The sequence below is a fragment of the Cupressus sempervirens genome, chromosome 5 (genome assembly GCF_028749045.1).
Source record: "Cupressus sempervirens isolate cs-2001-9-10 chromosome 5, ASM2874904v1, whole genome shotgun sequence".
Lineage (NCBI taxonomy): Eukaryota > Viridiplantae > Streptophyta > Pinopsida > Cupressales > Cupressaceae > Cupressus > Cupressus sempervirens.
In genome coordinates this window covers 257953721-257976426 of record NC_143122.1, presented here as the reverse complement: position 1 = coordinate 257976426, position 22706 = coordinate 257953721, and the positions used below count along the sequence as shown (strand labels likewise).

General features: G+C 36.1%; 1 pseudogene across 1 annotated transcript; it reads right to left on the bottom strand.

Annotated features, from left to right (window-relative positions):
* Positions 1-20505: 20505 nt before the first annotated feature.
* Positions 20506-22289, bottom strand: LOC149555523 (NAC domain-containing protein 22-like; annotated as a pseudogene). Its single transcript, XR_016365324.1, has 3 exons — positions 22013-22289; positions 21233-21492; positions 20506-21097 (listed from the first exon to the last, which is right to left on the bottom strand). The product of XR_016365324.1 is annotated as an NAC domain-containing protein 22-like (transcript).
* Between the last annotated feature and the right edge of the window lie 417 nt (positions 22290-22706).

Below are 22706 nucleotides of genomic sequence, written 5' to 3'. Positions count from 1 at the left end.
ACATGGCTTCCAGGCTCCATTACAAGGTTCAGATGGAGCACTAAAGCCATGTCCTTTTGCATGATAGAAGTACTCTGAATGAACTTTCTAATGACTATGAATTTTCTGCATTTTGAATTTTTTTAGGTATACATTTTTGCACGTGAATTGAACTGAGGTTTGTTATAAAAATAAAACCTATTTATTGGATTCTCATGGAAAAATAGTAGCTAAGAGAACATTTTTTTTTGAAAAATAACTACAGTCTTCTAATTCAAGTCCTCTTTCAATCAAAGAAATAAATTTTGAAATCGGGTAAATATATAATAAGTTACATGTGTCAAAAGCCATGCATGTTCAAATTCATGTTAGGTCAACCTTAAACTCTAATAAAATATGAAATAATAGGATAAAGACATCCTAGATCACCTCAATGGTTTTGGTACGGATGTTAACAAACTAAATTCAAAGAAATCACATTGATATCTATTGTAGAAAAAAATTATGTGTCAAAAACAATGTCACTTTTTAAAAATCAAGCTTTTGATAACATACCAATTTTCATGGGAGAAAAAATAATTCAATAAAATAAATTATATATATATATATATGGATTCTACACAGAAAATCATAAAAGACTCTAATTTACTTCATCTTCAAATTCCTAACCATTAAATGTCAATTTGCATCTGAAAGTGAAAGTTTTCTTGAAAATTCACAGTTCAGTGTCAGTTTAGACAAAAAAGTGTAACCCATTATTGTGGTTTCACCCGAGAACAATATCTAAACCCTCCTTTTTAGAGTAGAAGTAAGGGTTAATTTATAATTTAAGGTTTAACCATTCAAATATTCTACAAATGTAATATTTTGAAGAAGACCCAATACCCTTTGAAATGAAATTGGTTTCATATTGATTAGAGATGGAGCATGAGAGAAAACTAATGGTGTAGTGGGCCTTGAAAATGAGGTTTCTATAAATATAATATTAAAATTGGAATATGTAAATCCTTATTGATAGTATCAAGGCATGATTAGAATGATTGATCCTTAGAACTGCAAGGTAGTGGAGAAAATATATCCTGGCTTCCATCCAAATGATAGTCACCTTAATGGGATGGTTGATCAAGCTACCTAGTTGACAATAGATTGGTTTTAAGTATATGTAATGTAGGGAAGAACCAAATGATAGGGTGTGTTAATAGTGGATTGGATATGTTAATACATATAATTTTCTTGTAATGGTAAGTTTTTAAAGTATTAACCTTCTAGAAATAGAGCATAAAAAAATTTATATTCAAGATATAATTATGGATAGAATCACATGTAAGATATACATAGGACTAATAAGATATAGTTGATACTAGTGCAATCATTTAGATATTTTATCTATTAATTTTTGAATAGATCTATATCTTTGTAAGAGAAGTAAGCTGTATTCTAATACAACTTCTCACAGGGTGCAAGGTCTTGTCCTCTTACAAGGACTCGTGTAATAAATGTATGTAATGACTCCTCATATTAAGGTAAAATATCCTAATAGATAACATTCAAATTAGTACATTGTTGTGGGCACCATCCCCACTATGGTTTTCCCTTGGCCAAGGTTTGTGTAAAATAAATTAGGTTGTTATCAGTTTCTTATTATTTGTTACTTTAATTTTAAGTTTAAAGAGTTTATTTATTTTCCTTTAACTTTTAGTAGATGCACGAAAAAATTAAGTATTTATATCCCCATCATAAAAACTAATTTATAGATTTTTCTTGCAAGTGAGATTTTTCATGAGAAATAATTTCATTAAGTTGATAGTGAAGATATTTTGCTTAAAATCAAATTTGATAGCATCCAACCCATTTCCCATGACCCCATTATTCAATTCTTCAGTCTCCCTTTGAATTCCTCTATTTTCAAATTTAAAGCATATATTTTAGAAATGATATTTCTTACATTTTTAATTTTAGTCTTTAAAAAGGAAATTTTTTTTACAACTTTCAACATTTGTGTTCTATTTTTATTTGTTCAAACTTAAATGATATTTTTGTTAGGAAAGCTACTTGCAGAAATTCCTTCCAAATACCAATTTACTGGAGAAATTATATAAAGATCAAATCTATTGAGATGCATAGGAAAATAAAGAATAGAGAAAATAAAGGCACAAACAAGATAGAACACATGAGACAAAGATTTATGTGGGAAACCCTTTTGGGAAAAACCCACTAGCCAAGAACTAGAGTGTCACCTGTAAGAATTTGCCTAAGGGAAAAATTCATCCAGGAACTAAGAACTCAAACACAAGCACACAATAGACCAAAGATAGATATGATCAATTAATTAGAGTACGTCTGAATACATTGCTCTATTCAGAATGTGATGTTCAACACACTAGGAGTGCTTGTATATAAAGGCCTCTTAGGAAGAACCTAGAATGTGTCTAGAACCAACCAGAAGATAAGACAACTAAGCACCTTATCCAACATTCTAGATGAATGGATAAGAATGACAAAGTGTCATATGTGTGTAGAAGATTCTTGTGTTGTAGACAACATGTGCTTAAAAGAGGTGTGGACCCCTATGATGTCATCAAGACAACTCACAAGAGTGCACAAACTCCTAAGTGTCTCACAAATAAAATAATGCAAACTAATTAAATAATGCATTAACCTATGAAAACTTAAGTAAGTGTAATAAGTAAATACTTATTTACACCAACACACCCCCTTAAGTGAAACTTAGGGGAATGCCCTTAAGCTTACAAAATAGGATGAAGATGCATAATGGGTCCCGGCTACTAGGCCATGTTAGGTACCCATGTACATAATGAAAATGCAAATCTCTCATAAAGTGGAAAAAGAGAGAAAACCTCATGAGAAAAACCCTCTCCCAAAAAGAGAGATAAAGAAGGATGCATTGATGGATGGAGTAATCAAGACCCCCCCATTACGACATACATCCAGTATATACATAAGAGAATAAGAGAAGGAAGAGAGATAGAATAGGCTCCCCCTCCAAAAGAAGAATGCCGACAAGTGAAAGTTGCTCCAATGAAGAAGCTGGTCCAAGAATGTAGAATGGTGTTCCTCCCCTTAGGAAGAAACAAAGGCAAAGGTACACTCCTAAAGATGTATGGTGGCCCTGAAACTTGCTCAAGTATCCCTATACTGATGCTGAAGTTCACCCCTTCCAACTGTGCTAAAAACAACAAATGCAGATCTAGCAATGATGTCTGTTGAACCTGTTCCACTGAACCATCTATCTCCTCAACTGACAAAGAGACCTCCACTAATTGCTGTTCATAATGATCCACAATCACGACAACCTATGAAGATTGATCATGTAGAGAATGGACATGAGGGTTAGAGTGAGCCCTCGCAACAACTGTAGAAGAATCATCATCAATGAGAAAATGTAAGTCCTCAAGTCTATCTTCCAAGTCAAGTGAAGTTGTAGGTGGAAGACAAGATGTACCATGATGTGATGGACCTTTCACTGTGGCAATATAAGCACCTAGACTAGACTAATGTGACCTCTCACTACAACTGTCAATAGAACCCCACATGTCTGAACCTATTGAAGCACTATCACTAGTGTCATGATCAGTTTCCACTATGTATGATGTGCAGAGAGGAGCAGAGGATAAGCTTGGTTAACTTTCCTCAAAGTGAACATCCTTCTTCACAAAAATCTCATGAGTCTCTGGATCCATCAGTCTGTAAGCCTTCACATTGTCTTCATAACCGATGAAAGTACAAGGCCTAAGTGTCAGTGCCTTGCAACTCCTGGAAGATAGGTTTTCCCATGCTAGACAATCGAAGACTCTAAGGTGACTCACAACAAATTTTCTGCCGCACCATGCCTCAAAAGGCGTCTTGCCATCTAAGGCTAGATGAGGAGACTTGTTAAGTATGTTAGTAGCACTGCTAATGGCTTCAACTTCAAGTGTAGGATCGAGAGACTTGGCCTTTATCATGCAACTTGCCATGGTCTTGAGAGTCCTAATCCTCATAACTACAACATGGGTCTTGTGTAGACTGAATGCTGGTGAGTTTTGAAGATCAATCCCCTCAATTCTACAAAAGTTCTTAAGTCTTCTATCAACATATCTATTCTCATTGTCCATCCTTAATGCTTTGATGGCTTTCCTTGACTTGTGTTCAACATGAGTCTTGAAGTCTTGAAGCTTATGAACCAATTCATTCTTATGATGAATGAAGAAGACCCAAGTGAATCTTGAAAAGTCATCAACAAATGTGAGTATGTAGCAGCCTTGGCTGACTAAAGTCACTGCAAAGAGTCTTGCTAACACCATGTGACCTAGCTGAAGAACAACTAGAGCTTGAGAAGACTTCCCTTTATCATACTTCTCCTTGAGATTCATATCCAATAAACAAGATGAACACCCACCCTTAGAAAAGCTGATATTAGGTAGACCTTTGACCATCTATTTTGAGCAAAGTTGCTGAAGAGAGTGGAAGTCAAGGTGACCAAACCGCTCATGCCATAAGTTGATTTGAGAAGTAGAGTGAGTTAACAAGGCTTGGGAAGGACTCTTAGGCACAAAGTGGGAAAAGGAGTATAACCTCTTATCATCATTGACTTTCCCTACTACTACCAATGAATCATCTTTGAGACTTCGTACCATCATAGAATCTGGAAGGAACTTAACCTTATGACCATCTCCTAGGTGAGTGATTTGGTAAACTAATAAGAGATTGGAGCTTAGATTTGGAACATAGAGTACATCTTTGAATTCCCCATTTTCTATTTTGACATGTCCTTTCCCTTCAACTTCCATCTTAGTATCATCTCCCACGAAGATGTGTGGTACCTTTGACTGCTTCAATGAAGAAAAATCTTCCCTTGAAGAACCCATGTGGTAAGAGGCACTTGAGTCAAGTATCCATTCTGAAGAAGAACTTGTGTTTTTCATAAGTGCTTGACCTTTACCCTTCGAGGAGGTTGGAGTTGAATCCTTGGAAGTACTTGGCACTTGAATCTTGTTCTTCTTGAGTAGATTTTCTAACTCATCGATTCTTTTTGTCTTGCAATGATGCTCATCATGATTTGGCTTTTTGCAATATGCACAAAAGAGTTTGTCCTTCTTTTCATTACTTTCCTTTTTGTTTGAAGAAGAAAAACCTTGTTGAGAGGAGGATTGTTGTGTCTCAGATTGTGTTTTCTACTTCCATTGCTTCTTGTTGTTGTTTCTTTTTGCTCCTTGACTTGATTTGTGATCATCACTAGCCACCAAGGCTTTGGTCTTTGATGACTTGAGAAGTCCAAAATCCACCAAGAGAATTTTCCTAAGGGAAAAATTCACCCAGGAACTAAGAACTCAAACAAAAGCACACAGTAGACCAAAGATGGATATGATCAATTAATCAAAGTATGTCTGAATGCATTACTCTGTTCATAATGTGATGTTCAACACACTAGGAGTGCCTGTATATAAAGGCCTCTTAGGAAGCAACTAGAATGTCTCTAGAAACAACCAGAAGATAAGACTGTAGACAACTAAAAACTTTTAGAAAATAAAGTATTTTTATTTTCTAAAAAATTCCTGATGACATCATCATTTATTAATTAATTAATATTTAATTAATTAATTTATTTTTATGCCATTAAATCCCTTTATCTTAATTAAAAATATTTAATTAAGGAATTCCTCCCAAAAATGTTTAAATCTTATTTAAACATTATTTCCTTATTAATTATTTAATTAATAAATTGACCAAAAACCCCAAAATAAATAAAAAATTTATTTTTTGCCCAAAACTTGGCCAATTTCCTTAAGACCACTAACCTCTTCCAAAATCTTCTAATTGTTCTTTAATTTTGATTAAAGGCTAATCCCATCATTTCCTACCCCTAATCCCAACTCAAAATATTTAATTAAGATTAAATATTAATCCTCATGTTTATTAAAAAAGTTTTAATAAATATCTCCTCAACCCAAACCTTTGAAATAAATAAAACTTTATTTATTTCCTAAAAATCTAATTTATCCTCATCCTAAGAAGTTCTAGACTCTTCTAGAAAGTCTTCATCCTCATCCTAGGAAGTTCTAGACTATTCTAGAAAGTCTTTATCCTCATCCAAAGTCTAGACTCTTCTAGAAGATGTCTTTAAACCTAATCCTAATCCCCTCCTAACCTTTTCAAATTCTCTAAACATGGGTTAAGACTTACTAACCCAAGCCAAAGTTAACAAATATCTCCTCCTTCACCCACCCTCATTAAATGCCATCCACTTGCCTATCCCTAAGCTAATCCTAAACCATCCTAATCCATCCTCTAATCATTTGCACAATCCTAAGCAAGCTTAAAACCTTCCTAATCAAGCTCAAGTCGAAATTACTCTCATCTCCTTCAAAATATCCCAACCATAAAACTTTATGAAGCCCACTAGGCCATAAATGACTCTTCCAAGCCCTTTTATTGCTCTTACAAGCCATTATGAGGGTCTTTATGAAGATTTTATCCCTTGAGCCTCCTTTTTTGACTCATCCTTCCCCTTTCCTCCATCCTCTCACCCTATGACATGTGTCACTCCGTGATGGGCTGTAAGGAAGCACAATCCATGTGCTCTCCTCTCATGCAATCTGAGCCCTCCATGAGCTTTTTCCCATCCTTACATCTTAGCCCTCAAACCCTCAAGCCTCTAGCCTATAAATTGGATCCTTCCCCTTTGCAAAACAACACAATCCATGAAGTAAAGTCATAATTCCATTTTACATCAAAACCATACACTCACACCCAAATTTTGACTCCATTTGAAGCCCTTTTTGAAGCATAAGCTTGAGCATACATCCTATCTATTTAGACAAAGCCACTCAACAAGAGAGCTTCTTATTGAGAGAGCCCATTAATGGCTCATATTCTTAATTGAGAGCTCATTTTAGTCTATCTTGAAGTTTATGAATTTTTTTTATTTTGTAGAAGCTTTATTTAAATTTTATTTCTATTAGCATACTAACATTGCTCATATACATTTTGGCACGCCTGGTGGGACCTCGCACGAGTCATCTTCATTAGCCTTTTTCGTCAAGTTTTGTATGACATTTGCTAATTTTGGCTAATTTTGCTTGTTTTTGTGATTGGTAGGATTGTATAAATTTGTTTTGTAGGTCCACATGAGCATGAAGAAGACAAAGGAACTCATAGTCTATCTCATAGTATTTGCAGATTTTTCAAGCTTATAGGTGGACAAAGCACTTGGAATTCTTCTTCCTCTTCTTGTCTATATTCTTCTTATTCCATCTACTACTTCTTCTTCTTCTTGTGGGAGATCTTGGCCATTTTTTTTTTTTTAAGGAAGCAAAATCATACACACTTCTTTTTAGTGCTTAAAATCAACCCCTAAATCATACTTAAATCCATTAAAAACTAAAAATTTGCAAAAAAAAAAAGAGCCTTTTAATAAGTGAAACTAAACCAATCCAATCATTTGCATCCTTGCAACATCAAGGTTTTAGATGCATTCATGCAAAGTTAGGAACACTTCATTTTTGGGAATTTAAAAAGAACTTCAAGTTTCCATTTCAAAAGGTTCAAAATCAACATTAAGTGCACACTAAAATCTAAATCAAACTCAAAGCATCAATCAAGGATAAAATGAACTTCATTTGCAAATATTTTAAAGTTCTTTTAAAAATCTCATGAAAACTAAGAGTCCTAAATGGTTGCCAAAAATTGTCCTAAAAGCTTTGTTATTTGTTCCAAACAAATATCTTGTTGCAAAATCTTGAATGTTGCTTAGGTTTTTCATGCATCAAAACAACCTAGGAATATCATTTTTGGCCTTAAAACATGCAAACTAGAACACAAAATCTTGAATGAAAACCAAAGTCCAAAGAGTCATTTTCACTTTTGAGTCCAAAACAATCTTGAATGATCTAAGGTTAAAACAAAGCACTTCAAAGTTCTTAAAACAACACACAAAATCTCAATCTTGAATGCTCAAAGGAAAAAACTTGAATGTTTAATCACTTGTCTTTGAATGCATGTTGCTAAAATCACTCTTGAGTGCCATGGATTAAAATCAAGTTTTTTATTTTTATTTTATGAATGCATGATTAAAACAACAAATCCAATCTTGAATGCCATAGATCAAATAATCATCTTTTGGAGCATAAAAAGAATCTACATTTTTGTAATCTTTTAAGTTATAAAAACAAATAAAAATGCTTTGAGTGAGTTTTCCATTGGACTCACCCTCGTTAATCACCCAACAATTTAACCATTGGTTGCAATCTTAGTGCCATCTATGGGGATGGGTCCACCTAAGAGGGTGTTAAGTGATCCACGCAAATCAAACTCCACTCACTTGGGTTTTTAGTGGTTTTTCTAAGTTAGAAAATTCCTTGAAAATGCATTAGTCTCGCTAACACTTCATTTGGGCATAAAAATTGAACAACTCTTGACGTGGAGGGCCTCCGGGCGTGCACTTGACAAATTGAGTTTCACATATCTTTGTTTTGGGCTTAAAACAAACTCACACTTAATCTTGAATGCCTAACAATTAATGAGCATCGCATGGTTTTGATGCATTTTCAATGACGCTCGCATTTCTTATGTTGATGATCTCTCGACTTCCATTATGCTAACGACGCTGTCAAATTGGAATGAACATTGTATGCCACAATCACAAGTGTCTTCAATCATAACTTAAAAAATCTAAATCATCAATTGGAATGAATACATGTCTTTTAAAACCAAGATCATGTATGTGGTCTTGTTTTACACTTTTTAGGAGGCTTGCTTGGGGATTTCATCACCCCTTGGGACGACCTCAACTCCAGTGTTCTGGCAGAGTATAAAGATCGGGAGGTGAATTGAAAGACACCTCTCTTGGGATCAAGATTTTGTCACTCGGGCTAAGCCTCAAGGAACTTTATACCCTTGAGAAGTGAAAGAGGAGAAGTGGGTTATTGCTCCTCTCGGCTATGTGACATCTTTTTGGTTTCATCTATGGATTTGGGCCTCACGTACCTGACATATATCGAGGACTCCCTAGCTATAAAAAATTTCATCCAAGTTGTAGAAAGCTTCCTAGGATATTGGTGTGTTTGACGTGCTTGCTCCAAAATTTTGTTTGCTTGTTTTTTCATAGCTTTTGAATGAATGTTTGCCAACTTTGGTCAAAATTCCAAAAAAGCAAAAATCTCCCAGCTCAAGGCATACTTAGCGTAGTCAATGCCTCATCAGAAAATCATCCAAGGTCCCCCACTGCAACCAAATCTATCTAGTTCCTTGCTTTAGAAAAATCCCAAATCCAAAGTCTCTCCAAATCATCCCCCCTAGCCAGCTAGCAACCCAATCCAAAATCACACCCAAGCCTTTAGAGAGGTGTTGTCATTCTACTAGAATTTTCTATCCAATCAATCTGACCAATCCACCAGCTTCACCAAGGTTATCCCTTTGAAAAAGCTTTGTCTAGGGTAATCTAGCTTTTTAACTTGTTATCCCTCATCACCTTGAGCTAAAGGTTGGGATCCACAAGTGGTCAATCTTGTGTCATGCCCATAGGATCATTAGTCTATCCTTAAGTTGACACAATCTCCTCCAATCCAGCACATAGGAAAGAAAAACTCTCACTTTTTGACAGCATGCCCTTGAAGTCTTCCATCCACAAGAAAGCCAAAAATCTCCAGCCAATCCTCCTTAGGTATGTCATACAGCTTTGACTCTCCCTAGGAAATCCTTCATCAGCCAATAGAAAATCTGCGCTTAATCCAAATCCAACCATGAGCTTCTGTGTTCATCCATATGCAAGACCCCATCCCCATCCGACTCATCATTAAAACATGAAATCCCAAACCTATCATGATGTGTTCGATCGTATTGTCCTTGCTCCCACCACCTCCTATTCCAATGATGATGAAAATCTTGTTGACTATGACGGGTATATTGAAAGCCTTAGAAATATTCCCCCAAGCATCCCGCAAAATCTGTGCATTCTTCCAAACTATCTAGTCATGCCATCTAATATCCCAGCTTCTCCTCCATCACCCAATCAACCAAGCTTCCAATCTTCCACCCCCATCACACTAGCTATTCCTGTCAATCCACCTCCACCTCCGACACATGAGTCTCCAAGGAATCTCCTAGAGGAAATACAAGAAAAGTCACCTCCAGCAGTCGATAAGCCATGTCATCTAATCCAACCATGTGAAGTAGTCAGTAATGAAGCTTCCCCATCTATAATATCACCTCCATCTCCCATAGCTATCATCCCCATACCATCCATCAAATTGCTTAAAATCCTTCCACTTCCTGCAAGCATCAAAATCTCACCATCTGTCAAAACCCTCCAAATCCTATCCACATCACCTGCAAGCATTTCCCAAATCTCCCATAATGACCCTTATGCATCCATCTTCTACTCACCCATCTCCACTACCGAATCTCCCATCTATCCATCTGCTACCTTTGAAGAATCCATCCCTTCACCTCCTATCACACCATCCACTCCAATCCAATCCTATCAAGATCATGCCAAAAAGCATGTTGACATCCCCCAAAGCATAAACGAAGATATCATGGTACCATGTCTTCCATCCATAGTGCAGTCACCATCCCCTCCATCTCCAAAACCTCAAGTCATACCTCCTCTACTGTAGGATATCTTTTCATCCCATCAGCTAAATCAAGATCCTATCCTACCATCTCCTTCGCTCCATGCTTCCATCTTACCACCTATCCAAGCTATTCCACCATCTATAATCTACCCTCTTGGTTCACTTACATTCATCCATGGTGGCCCCCTCTCAGCAGAAGAATTAAGAATAGTATCTCCCCGTTGCAATACATCTAATGAAGCACTTCTACCATTTTCTACAAGCAAAAAGTATCCTCAGCTAGTTCAAATGCTCAATCGATGGCATTATCAAGGTCAAGGTTTAGGACCACAAGAGCAAGGAATCAGAAAACCTATTATTGCACAAAAAAATCTAGGATTTCATGGTCTTGGATATGTATCCAAAGGCTCACCATCTAAAGGTGTTGGTACCCCACACCCCCAAACCAAGCCTATCTCCAAATCCCCCATGCCAGCCTCCCATCACTCCTTCAAGAAATCTTATGTCATCCCCCTTCCACCATCTTTGGAACCTAAAACAACCTACCATATCCCCCCTTCATCCGCTAAATCCATTTTGGGTCCCTATATCCCAAAATCTACCATCCTCCATCCTCCTATCAACCATCATTCAAATCCTATTCCCTCCATTCCTATGCAAGATCAGCAAAGGCACATATCAAGGCACATCATCCATCATCATCCCCCTACACGCTCTCCCATATCCTCTCCATCTCACAAAGCTTCTCCTAACCATCTTCCCAAAGCTTACCACAACGATGTGAATGCCAACTTCAAAATGCATAAAGCTAAAAATCCACATCCTAGGCAATCATATGTCTATTCTAAAAGACATACTCCAAAAAGGCAAAATCCAATCAAAGAATGCCAAACAATGCAAAAGCCTATGAAAAGAAAATCCAAAACCATGTGGATCCCAAAGAAAAAAGTTGAAACCCAATGCATAATGGCATCCCCCATCTCCTAACTCCATCTTGGGTGCCTATATCCCCAAGCGTGCTTCCACAAATCCTCCATCAAGCCCGCATCTACCATCTATCCCCCATATGCTCTTTTCACACTTGTCCCAACATGTGCCAATGTTGCTCTTGCAAGCATCCCCATCTCGTGCTCCTTTCCAACCTTTTCATCCCTCCATCTCCTACCATCAATCCCATCTAATCCAATCTATTGCATAAATCACACATCCGGTGTACCAATAGCTAGCAAAAAAATTGAACATTCCAATAGCCAGTGAAAAATCCCAAAAAAGCCAAAATAGCTGAAGAAAGCCAAAACCATTCCAGCTAAGTCCAAAGTCAAAAAGTCAAAAAAATAAAGAAAAATAAAGCATCCACTGGTGAAAACTTGGCAATTCAAGCACCTTGTACAAGTACCATGATGAAAACTTGGCAAACAAGCGTCATGTGTAATCCCGCCATCCCCAGCTTAGCCTATCACCCTCATGCTTTTGGTCATCTCTTGACATCCAACTCCATCTTCCAATCTATCCACCTCTCCTCCACCGTCCATCTTCCATCTCACATCATCCACTTATCTCCTGCAGCTTCAACCAACCATCCCAGCTATCATCCATCTCCCTAGCCCCTTCAGCATTTTCCATCCTAGCTTCAATCCTATCACATCCATCATAAAACCTCCTTCTGCATGTTATCTTCTGATTGGGGGCACTATATTCCTTGGAGATCTTGTCTTTTCCATCCTCCCTTGTCATTGGTATCTAGCTCTAGGCTATCCTCATGCAAACCCAATGTCATCTCTTTATATCCATCATAATCCTAGCTATCTACCATCCTATCCAGCCATCTCATCCTACTCCTCTAGCTATCTTTGGTCACAAAATCTCTCATCATCATTGGATGCATCCTGCCAAATCCATATCTTTCGCTATCACCCCATCCTTAGCTTTCACATCTTGCACAACATCGAACCATCTTGCTATCCTATCATCCTGAGCTTTTGCTTGCTTGTAAATATCTTGGTCAGCTTCAACTTGTACATATCTTGGTCTGTCAGCTTGTACATCCTTTTTAGCTTAGTACCATTGTATCTATCTAGCTTTCATGTTAGTTCCTCCTTGCTCAACATCTTGTACACATTGCACAACCCTTGGTTAGCTATTCCAATGCATCCTTTAGCTAGATCTCTTGTCACCAAAGTGTTATCCTTCTTAGTTCAGCTTGCCAGATGCATCACTCATCTAGATCCACCAGCATAGGTGCTCTCCAATAGATCCTTGTAGGATATAGCTTTCCTCATGTCTGATCTTGGTCTGTTAGTACCTCGTCCTACCCATCTCGTTGGCAAATGTTTCCCTTTTGGATTTTCACTTTCTTTTGATTTGGAATCTTCCCTTTTGGGTCTTGAAGTATCTTTTTGTTCCCTCCTCAAAGTTTCCACGATCTTCCATATCATGGTATACTACGAATGGGGAAATCTGGGCATAAGGTCTTAATCAAATCTTTTGTTTGTTTTTCTTTTCTGCTTGTGGGTTACCCAGTGTCAGTTCCACTTTGATTCTTTCAAAATTCATGTGTGATGTTGGGGCAATCCTTGCATGTTTTTTTTGAGTCAGTTCGTCGGTCCTCTAGACAGTTGGTGAAAAGGCCTTGATGTTCTTGGTAACCTTGGTAATTAACCAACAGTCCTATAGCAAATCTAGTGCTCAACTACATGGTGGTACTTCTCTTTGAAGTATCCCCCCGCTCAAAAAGCTTCAATGGTTTTCCTTCATCTCCATTATTCCCCATCCATATCCAACATCTGTCTCTCCTACCCTAGCTTATGCATCAATATCTCTTTGAATCACTCCTCACCTTTAGCTTTAGGGATCCACAATCCTAGTGTTAGGGATCCACCAATCCAAATCACTACACCAAGCCTCATCTTTCGAGATCCACAATCCTAGTCCTAGGGATCTCCGAAACTCATCTTCTGCCAATCTGACTCTTTGAAATCCTGTTGCATCAGCTTTTTAATCCCCTCATCCATCTTCCCATCCTGGATTCCTTTTATAGCGCTCCGCTCCTTCATCCTCTGCAATCCCTGAGAACTTAAGCTTGCTTCCTCTTGTGCCTCTAATTCTCCCTTTATCATTCTCCCATAGTGAGAGTTTGAGCTAACTAAACCTCTTCTCTTAAGCCAATCTAAGTCTTCTTGCTCAACTCAGATTCTTGTACTTTTCAAGAAGTTGTCGAGCCTTGCTTTCTCTCCCTGCCACCTTCTTGAGGGGGCATCTTGCAGTCCATTCTCTCCTCTTCTGATCTAGCCTTGGGCATCTTATTTTCTTATCTTTGATGCCATGCCACTTGCGGCATCACATCAAAGAGGGGCAAAATGTAGACACCTAAAAACCTTTAGAAAGTAAAGTATTTTTATTTTTTGAAAAATTCCTGATGACATCATCATTTATTAATTAATTATTTATTTAATTAATTAATTTATTTTTATGCCATTAAATCCCTTTATCCTAATTAAAAATATTTAATTAAGGAATCCCTCCCAAAAATGTTTAAATCTTATTTAAACATTTTTTCCTTATTTATTAATTATTTAATTAATACATTGACCAAAAAACTCAAAATAAATAAAAAATTTATTTTTTGCCCAAAACTTGGCCAATTTCCTTAAGACCACTAACCTCTTCCAAAATCTTCTAATCCTTCTTTAATTTTGATTAAAGGCTAATCCCATCATTTCCTACCCCTAATCCCAACTCAAAATATTTAATTAAGATTAAATATTAATCCTCATGTTTATTAAAAAAGTTTTAATAAATATCTCCTCAACCCAAACCCTTGAAATAAATAAAACTTTATTTATTTTCTAAAAATCTAATTTATCCTCATCCTAAGAAGTTCTAGACTCTTCTAGAAAGTCTTCATCCTCATCCTAGGAAGTTCTAGACTGTTCTAGAAAGTCTTTATCCTCATCCAAAGTCTAGACTCTTCTAGAAGATGTATTTAAACCTAATCCTAATCCCCTCCTAACCTTGTCACATTCTCTAAACATGGGTTAAGACTTACTAACCCAAGCCAAAGTTAACAAATATCTCCTCCTTCAACCACCCTCATTAAATGCCATCCACTTGCCTATCCCTAAGCTAATCCTAAACCATCCTAATCCATCCTCTAATCATTTGCACAATCCTAAGCAAGATTAAAACCTTCCTAATTAAGCCCAAGTCTAAATTCCTCTCATCTCCTTCAAAATATCCCAACCATAAAACTTTATGAAGCCCACTAGGCCATAAATGACTCTTCCAAGCCCTTTTATTGCTCTTACAAGCCATTATGAGGGTCTTTATGAAGATTTTATCCCTTGAGCCTCCTTTGTTGACTCATCCTTCCCCTTTTCTCCATCCTCTCACCCTGCGACATGTGTCACTCCCTGATTGGCTATAAGGAAGCACAATCCATGTGCTCTCCTCTCATGCAATCTGAGCCCTCCATGAGCTTTGCCCTATCCTTGCATCTTAGCCCTCAAACCCTCAAGCCTCTTGCCTATAAATTGGATCCTTCCCCTTTGCAAAACAACACAATCCATGAAGTAAAGTCATAATGCCATTTTAAGAAGCCATTTTACATCGAAACCATACACTCACGCCCAAATTCCAACTCTATTTGAAGCCCTTTTTGAAGCATAAGCTTGAACATACATCCTATCTATTTAGACAAAGCCACTCAACAAGAGAGCTTCTTATTGAGAGAGCCCATTAATGGCTCATATTCTTAATTAAGAGCTCATCTTAGTCTATCTTGAAGTTTATGAATTTTGTTTAGTTTGTAGAAGCTTTATTTAAATTTGGTTTCTATTAGCATACTAACATTGCTCATATACAAAGACAACTAAGCACCTTATCTAACATTCTAGATGAATGGATAAGAATGACAAAGTGTCATATGTGTGTAGAAGATTCTTATTTTGTAGACAACATGTTCTTAAAAGAGGTGTGGACCCCTGTAATGTCATCAAGACAACTCATAAGAGTGCACAAACTCCTAAGTGTCTCACAAATAAAATAATGCAAAATAATTAAATAATGCATTAACCTAAGTAAACTTAAGTAAGTGTAATAAGTAAATACTTATTTACACCAACATCACCCTATGTATTATAGTAACCAACACATTTATACAAATAATAGACTCAAGCTCAGATTGCCTTTACAATCAACCGCACTTCTACCACTATGACACTATTCTTCAGGCTCATAGCCTTAGCCCTTGCAACCACGTACAAAAATGCAATCATCACTATCAACTGTAGACTTCACACACTCTATCAATAATTCTCACATACATTTATACACTATGCAATTTGTTATGGAGTTTAGTATGCCAACCGTCACATAACATAACTGGTCAACCAACTCTGCTTCACACCATAACTATCACTATACTAGAAACATCCATGTAGCTTGGCCCGTTGTACTTGTGCCTATTGTATAGATTTGTGCTCGTACTCGACACCCTAAAACACCATCCTCGCACTCTACACCCTATGACACCATGTTTGCACTCAACATCATTCTCTCATGCTCTCATACTTGACATCCACTCCATCTATATGACATCACTCCATTTACCTCTAGTCTTTGCTTGTACACAATATCATCATACTACACCATACTCCACTCTATATGGTACGAGAGAGCTCATTGTATGGGAGAGTTCACCATGTGGGAGGCATCGTATAGAGTACTCTATCAACTCAACAATCTCTGACTTGATGAAGTATGGAGTTACTCAACATGGTTAACATGAAATTAGAATCCACACCTTTATGGAGGACCCTATTGAGTCCTCAAGATGTCAACATCTTCAGTCACATGAAGATAACATCTCCAAATAATACTTCAATAAATGTTGAAAGAACCTTTTGCAACATTAGAATCTCACATCTTCAACATTTACAATACCAATGAAGACCATTCACTATGTCATTGCCAGCAACTCCCACTAATCTATGGTGTTGAATTACACATGGCATCATGAAAAACATCTTCCATATGAAGATTGAATCACTCTAACTAGTCATCATAAAATAACTAGTTAGCCAAAGCAACACTGCTTGTATCTTCGTCATCACTCTAAGAAGACTTAGAATTGAAAGAACTCTCCATTTTCTTCTTCTTCTTCTTCTCTTTGTAATCCTTTCGGATATGACCAGTTTGCCCGTAGTTCCAACACTTCACTTTGAACTTTTTCCTAAAAGATTTAGGCTTCATGTCCTTCTTGCTTTTGTCCTTCACTCTACCTTGGGCAATGAGAGCCCCCTTAGCCCCCTTAGAAGATTTCCTCTGTATCTCCTCTAATAGAAGTGCATCAACCACTTCATCCATTTTTAATTGGATGGTAGTACTTCCAATGGCCATCACAAGATGATCCCATGAATCAAGCAATGAGCACAGTAGTAGCATGCAACACTCTTCTTCACTAACAGATACATCGACAGATGTCAGTTGTGTAATCACCATATGAAATGCATTTAAATGATCTGCCACAACCATTCCTTCATCCATCTTCAAGGAGTACAACTTCTTTCTTAGGAAGAGCTTATTTACCAAGGATTTTCCCTAATAAATGTCTCCCAACTTATTCCACAAAGGATCTATGGTTTTCTCCTGATGAACATTCAAGAGAATAGAATCTGCAAGACATAGCCTTATCAGTCCTTTGGCCTTTTGATTTGTTAAAACCCAATCTTCTTGCTTTATGTCTCAAGGCTTATTTCTAGACATAGTAGTCGATATATCTCGATCTACCAACATATCCTCCACTTTAAGTTTCCATAGGTCAAAGTTTGTGCCATTAAATTTTTCCATCTCTATTCTCCCTAATGTACTTGCCATCTCAATTTCTAGAAGAACACTTTATAAACTCCCACCAGAACCAAATTGATACCAAACGACCAACCCTACCCAATACAACCAACTCTACCAACAAGATAATGGTAATGGGTAATGGCTCTGATACCACTTGTTAGGAAAGCTACATGCGAAAATGCCTTCCAAAAACCAATTTACCAAGGAAATTATATAAAGATCAAATCTATTGAGATGCATAGGAAAAATAAGAGTAGGGAAAATAAAGGCACACACAAGATAGAACATATGAGACAGAGATTTACATGGGAAACCCTTTCAGGAAAAACTCACCAGCCAAGAACCATAGTGTCACCCTATGTATTAGAGTAACCAACGCATTACATACAAATAATAGACCTAGGCTCAACTTTCCTTTACAATCAACCCCACTTCTACCACTATGACACTGTTCTTTAGGCTCATAGCCTCAGCCCTTGTAGCCATCTACAACAATACAATCATCACTGTCAACTGCAAAATTTGCATACTTTATCAACAAATCTTGCATACATTTATACACTATGCAATTCATTATGGAGTTCGGTATGTCAACTGTCACATAACATAACCGGTCAAACAACTCTACTTCACACCATAACTATCATTGTAATGGAAACATCCATGTACCCATGCCTGCCATGCTTGTGCCTATCATATAGATTCATGCTCGTACTCAACACCCTACAACACCATCCTCGTACTTTGCATCCTACGACACCATGCCGTACTCGACATTGTTCTCTCATGCTCTCATACTCGACATCCACTCTAGTCGTATGACATCACTCCACTTACCTCCAGTCTTCGCTCGTATGTAACATCATTGTACTACACTTGCATCGTACTGCACGATACTTCACTCCATATGGTATGGGAGAGCTCACCATATGGAGGCACCATACAGAGTACTCCGTCAACTCAACAATTTTATGAGGGGCCTTATCATTAAATATGGAAAGTAAAATTAGAAAATGACCAAAGTGCGAGTTGAGTACAATAATAGGATGTATATTAAAATCCAAATTGGTCTAGTTTTCTAATGTGTAAAATAATCTAGCCTCTCAACAATTTGTGAGCTTTCCAATGTATGAAATAATCTAGCCTCTCATCAATTTGTGAAAATACTTTTCTCATATCCATCCATGTGAATGGATCATTTTGGTTCTAGCAACTTAGGAGAATGTTATAATAAATAAAGGATTTAAAATTAGACATAATATACTTATTACGAATTATATTGCCAGTCTTTTCATGTCATTCATAATAGCATTAAAACCACCAAATCATTTCTTATGATGACAGGATTTAAGATGGCCTATCACGTTCTATTTTATCCATTCCAAGCATCAAGTTATGATGAGAAGTTTTTAATTTTTATTAATTACCTTTCTAGTAAAATCCTTGTAAAGCTTCAAAAGAAAAGCTAAACCATCTGAAAATCTAGAGGGTGGGAGAAAAATATAATTTCAATGAAGAGAATAAAGAAATTACAGATTTTTCAATTAACTTTGTTTCTCGCAGCATCCAATCAACATTGATTAGAATTACTTGATATTTTATCAAGTGTCTCTTGTTAGGGGCATTTAAGGTCTAACATTTCATAAAATTACTCACATTGTCCTTAAAGAGAAAAAAATTGGTAACTAAAAATCTAGTGAAAGAAGGGATGAACTTTTTCTTTTTCGTTTTTCTTTGAATTATGTTGTTTTTCTTCTTTGAACTTTTTGTCATAGTAGTAAAAGTCACTTGAAACTGTTTCTTTTTCTTTCATTTTGTCATAATACTAAAATTAGCTTGCATATCATCATCAATTTACTGTTAAGTTCTTTTAAGTATTTGATTTCATCTGTTTCGGTCTTAATGTGGGATACAAGTGAAAGAGGAGTGAGTACCAAGGACATACCCATATCACATTATTTTTCCATGAGAAGCATCTTGTTTTATCTCTTTATCCAGGTCCTTAGGGGATAAAACTGGAGCATCAGTAGTCACAAGGTTTATCCCTATATTGGTCGGATTATGAAAGTTCGTATAATTTTTCTTGAGCCAGTATTATATTTGTCCTTTTTTTTGAGCCAGTAGGGGATGTTATGTTTAGTTTAAAAATATGGCTTTCTATTGTAGATTTAATGTGTTCAAGAGGGACATTTAATGTTTCAATAGATGAGCTAGTATCTCTCATTTGCAAGTAAGTACATCATGTCTGCATATCCCATCGATAGATTAGATTTCAAATTACAAATTGGCTAAATAAACACAAATCTTAGCAGTAAAAAGAATCTTCAAACAGCGAATGGGAAAATAAAAATTTGACAAAGGAATTTCCAATACTGTGTAAGATCCGTGAATCACAGAATTCGATAAGTAATTTTAGTAACGTAAACCAGATAGGAATGCCATTAACAACATTAGAGGAAATATAAATAAAAGGTTTCAACACATGAATACCAAAAAGAGTCGTTCCAAACTAGTAATACTTCATTTCAAGAACTTTCAATTTCAAATCCTCATTGTCAAAAATTATAATAGAAAAATATTTAATAAATAGAATAATTCTAATGTTATATTTGATTTCTGGGTATGATTGTGTGAGTCTTTATTTTTTTTTTTGTCATAAAAAAGACTCAGACAATCATGCCCAGAAATCAAATATAACATTATATATGGATTGTGGAAATCTGATAGCTTAGAATAATTCTAATTCTAATTTAAAAAATAATAAAAAATAACTTAAAAATATTTTTAGTTTTAGAAATTCAATCTATTTAACTAATATATTTTCTAGCAGTCAAAAATACAGAGGGCTAACCCCAAATATAAAAGGACCTAGTCGAATTAACAGTACCATCAGTCCTGAAATTAGCAAAAAGGAAAAACTGAAAAAACAAAACAGCAACACTTCAACAAATCACTGCTATCAGTCCTACATATCAACATAAGCATATAATGTAAAATTCCATAGGATAACCAGTTCATAATATCCAAGAGCATAAAAACAAAAGAAACTCCGTTATGATAGAATCCAACAGCATAAAAAGAAAAAGAAAAAGAAAAAGAAACTCTGTTATAATAGAATTAAGGAACTTTTATAATTTTGAAAGACAAATGGTTCTGACATATACATAAGCATGATAAATAATTCCTACTATCCAAATTTTATTTGGTTGATCCAAACCTGGAAGATTTATTAACATAATGTGCTCAATTATAGAGCTCACTTCCTTAACCATTGGTATCTCTAACAGAAAATCTGAAGGCAAAGTGTCATAGAGCAGAAAATGGAGAGAAATGGGCACGGCAGCATTATCTCAGATGTTATTCCATTCTTCCTTGGGAGTGCATAGCAGAACAGATGGTGTCCATGTTTCTATCCATGGGATAAACAGCTTATCCACACACAACATAGGCACCTGCAATTCAGGAGGCTTCAGCTTATAATCCTTTAATGGACTCATGCACTCCATTACCTCTTCATTTGAATAAGGTAATTCCGCATCCATGGCTACGCATTCATGATTCATCAAGTTAAAGTCATTTTGAAAATTTGGAGCAGTTGAAATATTCATGAAGTCCACTCGTCCTCCTTCTATAGCTCTCTGATCCAATGTTTTCTGAGATGTGGCTTTTCTGTGTATGCGGCACAACACTATATCCTTCTGCAATAAATAAATAAAATGCTTGTTTACTACTATATGGATTATTGATGTTACAAAATATTCTATCAGAATATAATAATATGAATGTGCTAACAAATTAAATTGCAACCTATAAATAAGAAAAGATAACATCACCTTTCTTGCAAAGCGAAAATCTGGCATTCTGTACTCATTCATGATCCAATCTGTTTTCTCTCCATTTGGGGCTTTTCCTATGTAGAAAACCAATGTCTTTTTAAGCCCAATACATTCAAACTTATGATCTCGAACTGCTTTATCTGTTCCAGTAGCCTTCCAATAACCAGAGGCTGTAAGCCTACTTCTTCTGGATTGAGCGCATTTTTTATCAACTGGAACAAAGAAGAACCATTCTCCTTCTCCAACAAACGCAAGATCTACAACAACATGAGGCTCATGATAAACCCATTTGAATTTGCAAAGAAAAAAATATACCCATTAATAGTAAAGAATCCTAAACGATTCAACAATCTTATAAAATAGTAAAAAAAGAATTCCTCCATTGACTTATTAGGGCAACTCAGAACAATACATTATTTATTATCTCAATCATTCGTGACTTCAATTTGGAAGATCTAAAACTATATGATTTAAACCATCCAAATTTTGAATTTGAAACAACAATTCACCGATTCATGATAAACCCTTTTGAACTTGCAATAAAGAAAAATAGACCCAGTAATAGCAAACAAACCTCAACTAATTCACAATCCTAAATAAAAAGCACAAAAAGAACCGATTTATCTATTGACTACTTAAGGAAATGCAAAAACAATACATTAATAATGATTTAGACCATCCAAATCTTCATTTTGAAACACCTAAATCATATTAACCACCCATCTTTTCAGTTTGAAACATCGAAATTTACATTCTCATAAAAAAAAAATTGATTACCTGGGAGTTGCCATGGATCATAACGATACAAATCCAAGGTTTCAATCACATCAAAACTGAAAGGTTGGCCTTGAACCTTCTTCCGGAGATAGAATCCCACTAACTCCTCTTCTGTTGGATGAAATCTGAACCCTGGAAGATCAAATTCTCCGTGCAATCTGCCCTCCATCTTTACAAATCTATTTGGTTTCAATTCTCAACAATAGATATATATAATTCTTTGGCTGCACTTCTATGAACAAGAAAATCAAGAAACATGGGATTGTATTGGGCGTTATCTTAGGAGAGTTTATAAAGGAAAACAATTGTGAAAGTGTCCCACACGCAGAGATTGCTCTGAGAAGTTACGCAGAGATTGAATATTGAATTGGGTCAAATAAATTGCAGGAAAACCGGGCCTCGTCAAGACGCCATTTTCAGGAAAATTGTGTTCATTGTGTTCCCACGCGCTTTCACAGCGACTGGTCTCTATTTCGATTTCCACGTACACTTCAACATAATTTTTACCCTCCGTTGCAGATCTTTGAAATAAATGAAGTTATATTGACAGTAAATAACATTTAAATTATATTGACCAAGTGAATTGCCAACTTATATGTACATGTGACGAAGTGACTTATATTTTAAATTCAAGTCAAAATTACGTAATAGAATAGTTATTGTTTATAGAAATTGTTGAAAATGGAACAATTCT